This window comes from Branchiostoma belcheri, unplaced genomic scaffold (genome assembly GCF_001625305.1).
Source record: "Branchiostoma belcheri isolate BF01 breed outbred unplaced genomic scaffold, Haploidv18h27 scaffold9, whole genome shotgun sequence".
Lineage (NCBI taxonomy): Eukaryota > Metazoa > Chordata > Leptocardii > Amphioxiformes > Branchiostomatidae > Branchiostoma > Branchiostoma belcheri.
This window is the reverse complement of record NW_017804575.1, coordinates 2,084,481-2,094,328: the sequence shown is the minus strand read 5'-3', so window position 1 is coordinate 2,094,328 and position 9,848 is coordinate 2,084,481.

The window sequence follows — 9,848 nt, the reverse complement described above, 5'->3', positions numbered from 1 at the left end:
TGAATGATGAGAATAGTCATACTTGGACATCTGTAAGTTAATCAAAGTTAACATACATCACGATGCATATATCATGTTAATGCAGAGGTCATTTGAACAATTAAAGAAGAAATTTACATTTACATATCAAGATCATATTTCATGGAGGTATGAGGTCTCGGAATTCTAGTTATTATTATTATTGTGTCCTTCAGGATGCTGTAGAGAGAACCAAGTTGACCCTGGTTATTACCTCCATGAAATGTGTCATGGAGGTTATATTTTCAGTTGCGTTTATCTGTCCGTCCGTCCGTCCGTCCGTCCGTCCTTCCGTCTGTCTGTTGGTCAACAAGATAACTCAAGAACGCCTGGATGGATTGGTTTCATACTTGGTGTGTTGGTAGGGTGTGACAAAAACTGGAAATGATGAGATTTTGGTCCCCCTAGTGGCTTCCCTTGGTACTGCAGCGCAACTTCCGGTTTTGATATCTCGCGATCTGGACATGCTAGGGTCATGAAATTTTGATGGAAGGTAGCTCTCGTGCTTGGGAAGAAGTCATATGAGTTTGGGCCCCCTAGCGGCTTGTTCTGGAACTGCAGGGCACTTTCTGGCGAAATGTTTAAAAGCCAATAAGTCCAGACAGGAACAACATATTTTCATTATTTTTGGTGTGTAGGTAGCTGAGAGAGAGATGTACATAATTAAATGTAAATTATGAAAATGAGGACTTTATTTGCATAATTAATGAGGAAATTCTACAATTACAGTGTTTTACATTATACTATGTAACCTATGGCAGGCGGAACTTCAACAGATAGTAATTATGCAAATGATGACCTAATTTGCATAATTAATGTGAAAATTCTATGATTTCGTAATGGTGAATGATGAGAATGTCATACTTGGGACATCTGTAAGTTAATCAAAAGTTAACATACATCACGATGCATATATCATGTTAATGCAGAGGTCATTTGAACAATTAAAGAAGAAATTTACATTTACATATTAAGATCATATTTCATGGAGGTATGAGATCTCGGAATTCTAGTTTCTTGAATGTAATGTGTTGATTGGAAGAAAATTGTTCTATATCGATATCGTTCAATTTCTATTAGTGGCAATGGGTTATGGAACGGGCTAGTAGATAAGTTGTGTAGGTCGTTAAGAGATCTATCTTAGAATTTATTATTTTTTGGCGTAGGAATATTTTCGAAATAGAAAGGTAACATTTGCAATTTGAAAGCAAATGCATCAGGTTTACCTTCACATGTCCCAGCTTCTGCTCTGTTTATTGTTACTCAAACACATTCATATATGTATGATATTATATGGTGACTATGCAGTCCCTCTTGAACAGACACCTGCAAAATAATGTAACCCAACACCACATGGTGTCTCCTACAGCTCCAGTTACCATGGTGACAGACGTCTGGTCCAGTTCATTAAATTTAGTTTGTTTGTTTGTTTGTTTTTTTGAGAAAAAAAAAGTTGAAGGAGAAGAGGACAAAACAGAGCAAAACTAGAGTCACCCCATCACCCCAGCATGTCTAGATTATGAGATATCAAAACCGAAAGTTTAGCTGCAGTACCATAACAAGCCGCTAGGGGGTCCAAAATCTAATCATTTCCAGGTCTCATCAAGACCTACCCACCTACCAAATATCAATATAATCCATCTAAGCTTTCTGGAGTTGTGCTGTTGACAGACAGACACACAGACACACGGCCAGGAAAACATAACCTTCGTCAATTCTTGGCGAAGGTAACAATATATCAAAGCAGGTGCAGCCGAGAAGTCCCCGGTTCTAAGTCTGGGCGCATCTCTCTGTAAGCCTTTGTACTGGAGCGGTGCAAAGCCCGGTTAACTACTTCAATCTACGGGAGAAAATTAAAGGTCAAGTGGGCAATCCAAACCAAGTACATGGAAATGTCACGGAAATGAGTGCATGCAGCGCGCGCGTTAATAGAATTCGGTACGCTTCTGGAACGGTCAAGACAAAACGCTCAAAACTTTATTGTCACAGCACTAAAATCTTCATAAACACACGGATACATTGTAATAAACTCTCGGTAAAGGCCACATACATTATGGACAAACTGTAAAATTATGTAGTATTTACGGTTTCAATATGTATGCTTTATGTGGTATCGTAAAACCCGATTACTTATACCACGCTTGGTGTATTCTGGGTGTGAGTTACGTTCTTTTACATTGCATATCTTAACCGTAGCGTCCATGGCTACAGTAGAAGATTTTACAACATGTATTCTATTCTCATTGCACAGCGTAAACAAGTTGCAGCAGTATCTGTTTCAATGAATGAAAGACCTTTATTGTACATTTTTGCTCATTCGAACTAAGTACAGGTCATGGTAAACAGCGATGGTAGACTAAAATATATCTGAAAACTACATATGTACAGGTTCTGCTTCTTCTCGCTTCTTGAAACAGTTGTAAATGTAAGAACAGATGGAGCTTATAGTACGAGGATTATCGAGTTTCATGAGGTATGTGAATTTTTCTTTTGTATCTAATATTCTAAAACTAGGGAAATAATCTTGTATACAATTGAAGAGAATATTTCATTATTATATAGAGTACAGTCCATAAATAAAATGACTCTCGTCTTCAATCTCATTTAGGTTACAGTTTCAATGTAACAGCCTCCATTTTAATTCCAGACTTCCAGTTGAATTCCGGAATAATTCCCATATTCCAGCAACCGTGTATCTAGATGCGCTAATATTGTAAACTATAGGAAAAGGTGTAAGAAATATGTAGCAGCCATCGAGACCCCTTGGGACTAAACCAATTCTGCAGTATTTTCCATAATTCTGCAGAATTCTGGCTGTAGTTCCAGAATTCTGCAGAATTGGGTTAATCCCCAAGGGGTCCTCGATGGCTGCTACGTGTACATATTTCTTACATTATTCTTACTCATAGTTTACAATATTATTCCATCTAGATTGCGTGTAATGTTGCTGAGATATGGAATAAATCCGGAATTAAACTGGAAGTCCGGAATTAAACTGGACGTCCGGAATTAAACTGGAAGCCCGGAATTAAACTGGAAATCCGGAATTAAATTGGAAGTCCGGAATTAAATTGGAAGTCCGGAATTAAACTGGAAGTCCGGAATTAAACTGGAAGTCCGGAATTAAACTGGAAATCCGGAATTAAACTGGAGACCGTTATGTACATTCCGGTAGGAGGCAAACCTGTGAAATATGGCCACATTTTATGCTCCACCACACAAGCTTCCGCTGTGGACGACCATTTGACCTGATCCCGGGGAAAGGCACTTGAAGAATAAGTCTCCTCCCCAGTGTTAAGTATTCTGAAGAAAGGGCCATGCATCAGAAGTGTAACGACTAGCTTCACGGGCTCGGAATGCAACCAAGCATGAACTGGCATCTGGAAACCCGCGCTACTGTTAAAATAATGGGTATACTATGCCGTGAGATGTCAGATTTTGGAGTAAACACAATCTGTTTTCTTCCGTTTTCCATGACTTAACATTTTAATCCCTACTTTATATGATAAGATCCACAAGCTCAAACAAGTAACCATTCTGTCATATAACTATTTAGCAATAACAATATGCTTGTGTCATTTATTTAGTTTATTAATACGAAAAAAACGTTTTATCTATTTCCCCAGTGTATCTATTTGTCAAGTATATTTTGCATCAAAATATGAAATATTGAGTGATCATCAATCTATAAGAATACTTTGTATTCATGAGTAAGATTACCATTTTGATGACATGTATAGCTTGAAGGCAGCAAATGTTATAGATTTATTCTTGCAGTAGAAAACATTGGCATGCCCACTGTGGAAATTACTGAGATTTAAAGGACAAATGAATTAATTTCAGTTTTGGTGCCTTTCAACCTAAAGTCCTATTTGCAAAAGGTGATTCATTGGTTTCTACCAGTCCCGCACACATAGGGGTGATATTTGACCCAAATCCATGTTCACATTTGATAACTGCCTATTCCACCAGGAGGCTGTGGTGACGTAATGGGTCGTCTTAATCTAATTAACTGGCCATGAAATCACTACTCTGTTAACATTAGCCACAAATTCTACTGACCGCTACTTTATTGTGACACAGGAATTGATTTATGATGATGATTTATTTTTTTATTTATAATGACTATTCTTCTACATGAATTTAAAACTTAAGTGATATAAGGTTTGTAAGACGTAAGATTGTCATAGTTTGTACGATTGTAATATTGTAAATACCTAAATTTGTTGAACCAAAGTGATATCATATTAGTCTGTAGATTCCGATATGATTGTAATTTGTATTTCCCTACTATCAATTAATGATTTATATTGTAAACAAACATCAGAATTCAGCCCTGTATGTCAAGGCTGCGAGATGTGTTGTTGATATGTTGATACAAATAAACAAATAAATAAATAAAAAATAGTAGTAACATAGGATTTTGGGTTGAAAGGCACCAAAACTGTAATTACTTTATTTGTCCTTTAAAAAAGGTTGACCCATTACGTAGTGGGGTGTAAAAACTCTGCCTAGTCACTCATCCTTCTTCTGCCACTACTTCGAAAGCTTTCATAAGATCTAAGATTAATGTTTGGCATTTTCCCCAGCACGTGTTGAAGTCTGATGTATGAGGTGCCGCCCTGTCCCGCAGACTCACTCCATGATGAAAGCTTTCGAGAAAACGTGATGGAAGGGGATAACACAACTTGTTACTCTGTATTCCCATTTGGGAATCATTAGAAAACTAAATCCACAGATCTCGCAATCAGTAGGCTTCCTCAACACAGGAATTGAACATCATCGATCATTTCTATTGGATGATGACCATGTGGATATTCCATGACCATAATGAGAAATAAACCGCTCTCCAACTCCAAAACTGGCCGTTGGTGATTAACATGGTGGACGTCCAATACTCGTATCTAACTGTATTGTAGCATTTATTTATTTGAAATGCAACAGCACATTACACTGAATTATAGGCAACTGGGCTGATATATCGTAAGTCAACAATTATACACACAGGGACAACAGATAATGTTACATAAATTAAAGTAATTTCTCATTAAACCAGCTGACAGTTTTGAAGTCGATGTCAAACTCATATACAAAAACACTATGTAAACAAGGTACTGTAAGTCGAGTAAAATAAATATATACTACGTATGTGTGGCATAGAATATCGTGTTTCCAGCTACGTTGTCCGAGACGTTTTAGAGACACATTGTCAATTGACCTAAATTTCAGTTGGTATGTTTATGTTTATGTTTATTAGAATCTCCATTAGTAAAGAAAGAACAACAGTTCCTTACTATTCCTCCTGGAGTCCTGTACACATTAAATGATAACAACCATATACAAAGCCTCTGGCATTACTTAATAAGTGCAATATTTACAACACTACAAAATATCAACTACACAGTATTTACTTGATAACTACAATAAACAATGTATCATATCTTTCGAGTTTCGTGGATGGTAACGTTGTGACAATCTGAGTGCAATGAACCTGTATCATCAAGAAAACACGGCAACTACAGTACATATAGCTATGACAGGTTCACAATACTCAATTTCAAGACCGGTGACAGGTAAATGTACATAGTTGACAATACCGTCGTCATCATGTAAGACAACAAGTGTAGAGCCCGGAAGCTAATACTATAAAGGAAATTGAAGTGCAATGTACCACTTTGTTAGATATCCTCTGTCAGTTCTAGCATGTTCGTATTTCCAACTGCGTGACAACAGAATGATCCAAAAATCGCATATTGCAAAAAGTTGTCGTCCGTCAAATAATCTAAAAATATATTTCAGTGCCGCAAAGTCTAGGTTTAATAACTACGGCAAGACAACGCTAGAAGGCAACCAATGTTGACATATCTAAGGGCACAGAATATTTCGTTCTGCGTAAGGTAAATGGGGCATATCATCACGGTACTTCTTGGATCAAACACGGTGCAATTTTATGATATAGTTGAATGCACGGCATATCGCGGACTTTTGATTAGAAGACCCCCTGGGTATACCCGTCAAATGGATATTATGAAGATTTTGGTTTCAACGCTCAGACGTATCAATTTTACTATAAACGTATATTGCCGACGCATAATGCAAGGCTACTTATTATAGACTGATTTATATCAGTCTATATACTTTTATATTTCAGCTGCATTTCGTAATTGGCATCTTTAAAATTAAAATTAAAATTAAAATTAAAATTAAAATTAAAATTAAAGTATGCATATACGGTTATACTCATGAATTGCGCTGGTCTTATGTCTGCTAAATACACATCAATCATTCTAATACTATGACAATTTCATTTTTTGTATGATTTTTAACGCAACTGAGAAGACATTGGTCGTGATTTAACATTGTGTAAATGGGACGTCCAATACTCTTAATCTTAATCTTATACTTAATCAATATGTATCATGGTACACGAAAACACTAAGACTCAGTCTGCATTTGATTATTGTATAAACCAATAGTACAGAGAAAAGGTTCTACTGTCTGTTTATCCGTGCCCTTGGGAGCCTGATTCCTCGGGAGTTTCTTAAAGGCATTCAGTGCAGTTTTTAGGGCCTGGAAACCCGTTTTTTCAGACCCAATATTCTAGTCACTTATCTACATACTAAGTTGAAACCACGCTATCCCAATGTATATTGACCCTCGTGGAGCAAAAAGTCCCAAAAGACCCACCTAGAACATTATAAGGACTCAACTTGGGGCTTCGTTTCTGCAGTTTTAAAAAACCCGAAGTATGAAATGCTGACTCAAATGTGCTAATGGGAAGCAGTATGTGTCAAGATCACAAAGATTGCCTTATTCAGAATATTTCCAGTTTTGCTGCCCTGAAATGGCATTGGGTGCCTTTAAGGACCTTCTCGTGACCTTAGACCTTGTACCATATCATAGTCGAAGTGAACCTGAACCTTTAGTGTTCAGTAATAACGATCAAAGCAGTAACATTGACATCTATATTAAAGACACCTTTAAAAAGTATGACACTGCTCTCTAAGGCAAAGAGGCGCAAATTCATAACTATGTGCCTGTCAACGTCAATCTCTACGGATCTTTAGATATTGAGGCTTCCAGTGCCTCACGTGCAGTTTCTGACAGATTCACATTAAAGGCTCATATGTAGAGGGAACGTGGCTGCCTGAAGGGGGTTTCAGAAGATATGAAACAAGTTTGAACTGGGGGTCATTGGGATAATGTGGTTTCAACTCAATATGTAGATAAATGTCTAGAATATTGGCTTTGAAAAATCGGGTTTCTAAGCTCTGAAAACTGCACTGGATGCCTTTAAACCAAACCAGTCATACATGTATTTCCATATTCCTTGATGCCAAATTGTAATCACCAAAATGTTTCAGAGAACTAGTGAGCGAGTGACAATGTATGTGGCCGGGGCCTCCACATGTTCCCAGCTGGAGGTACTCCGTCATTGCTGCAGCAGCTTCCCACACTGATCCCATGATTTATCACATGTACCATCCTAGCTCGCCTTCCGTAAGACAAACCTCGCCACGAGTAATTAAAGTAGACAACTACGACGAAGAAGGTGCTTTGTTCATGTCAAAAACGAGTCCCCGGAGTTCAACAGATGGATTAAGGTACCATATGGGAATCGATGAATAAGGACAAGAAGGTAGTTCCTGCCACCTTCATGTTCCTGTCGCCCATCATTTACAATTCGGCATCAAGGAATATAAAAATACATATATAATCACATAAGTGACTGGTTTAAGTAAGGAGACAGAGGTTCCGCTTACTTTACGTCTCTTTTGACATGTGCTCATGGTAAAAAAATCAACTGACGTTACTCAATCGTACCCAAGTTTAAGAGTTAAAATTCCATATTTCATCTGCAACTGGCTGATACATGTAAGTTTACATCAGTATGTATAATGAATAGGAAAGTTTATTGCAAATACATGACTTCTCTTTTGACATGTGCTTATGGTAAAGAAATCATTCCAACTGACGTTACTCAATCGTACTCAAGTTTAAGAGTGAAGATTCTATATTTAATCTGCAACTGGTTGATGTATGTAAGTTTACATCAGTATGTATAATGAATAGGAAAGTTTATATTGCAAATACATGCCCGAGGGCTAATTGCAGGAACTAGGTACAAACAACATGTATGAAACTAAAATGATATACAGTGATTATGAGAGACTACGTCTAACATTATACTACATTCTACAACACACATGGTACTAGTTTTGCTGGATTTGACTTCTTCTTTTGGGGCAAGGAAAGACGAATTTACCCACTATAATATGTGGGTTCTTTGAGTTTAGTAGTAAAATACTTTTCTTGTGGTAGGGGATAGTGGGAAAGTAAGAGAGCAGTTTGGACACGGAATAGGTAATTGTTAATAGTAGCAAATGCTCAAAAGATTTAAACATTACAAGATACTTTCAAGTTGCACATGTTCTCTGATTACTGTGGAACATTAAATTAGTGCCTAGACAGCAAGAGTAATGTAGGAAAGAAGAGAGGGATCTAAAAGCAATCATTCCACGATTCCTTGAAGCCATAATGGTACTGATTGTTTATCCATCAATACACGTGCAACACCTTTGACTAAGAGCCATCTTAGTCAAAGTACCTTCAAAGACAGTCGTTTGATATAGTTTGTTTGATGTTTTGAAACTCCTAAGGAAGCATTCGGATAGTCTATATTTTTCACCAAGCTGTTTTATCCTAAGTAACGCACGTGAACAACAAGAAGGAACTGAGGGTATGATTTTCGTTGTTGTGACAGGTAACTGATTTATGGCAAAGGCTGGTGGCAACTGACCCACTTCTCTAGAACGAAACAAATGAAGCAGACCCATGATTGGTCTGCGTTATTGACTTTCACAGTGACAAAGATGGATGATCCTCATGAAGAAGGATAATGCACACAGGCTGCCACCAGTATCTTCTTTAGACGGATTAAGGAAGCACGTCCATTTTAATTAGTTTGAGTCTGTTGTGCTCTCTGAAGCATCTTTGGTCATCATTCATCGACACACGCTATGTCCTATGACAACATTTGTCATTGGATCTTATGTCCGTGGTACTTCGGTAAGTTGTAGGTAATTAGTTGAATTAGACAATGATTTATTTCTAATATACATGAGTAATATTTATCTTTCATGCCCTACTCAGATATCAGTGTACGTTGGAAAATTCATATCCGAATCACTAAAAAATCGACACCATGTTGAAAATAACTGACATACCTCCTGAATTTTAGAATGTAATAGTACTTTCCTCAAGAATAAATACAATAGACTAGCTTTGGTAAAATGGTTATTTTAGTATCATAGCTAGTATCATTAGAATTGTATTTTAGTATAGTTATATTTTATATTTTTTATGTTATATTTTATTTTATTGTATTTTAGTATAGTTATATTTTATATCTACCCTTGTTGTGTCTTCTTTGCCATACATTTTACCATTTACATTTGTTGAGCAATAAACTTCATTTCAATTTCAATTCAATTTGTAACATGACATTTTATTTCGGAATAGCTTTTAGCTCTCTGACATTTGCAATAAGCAGCCAGTTAATGAATGAATACCTTTATTGTACACACATACCCACTGGGTTAAGTACAGGTCACAGTAAAAGGATGGAATACAGAAAACGTTACATACATCGTTAAGTAGCTACAATTAAGTAATTAAGTAAATTCGTTTTCTTCTCGTTTCTTAGTAATGGAAAAAGGGTAAGAACAGGTATGTTTCAATATAGAAGGTTTGTCTAAGGCTCTCTCTCTAAGCTCATGAGAAATATAAATTTATCTGTACAGCTTAGATGTATGAAGAGGGGGAACATA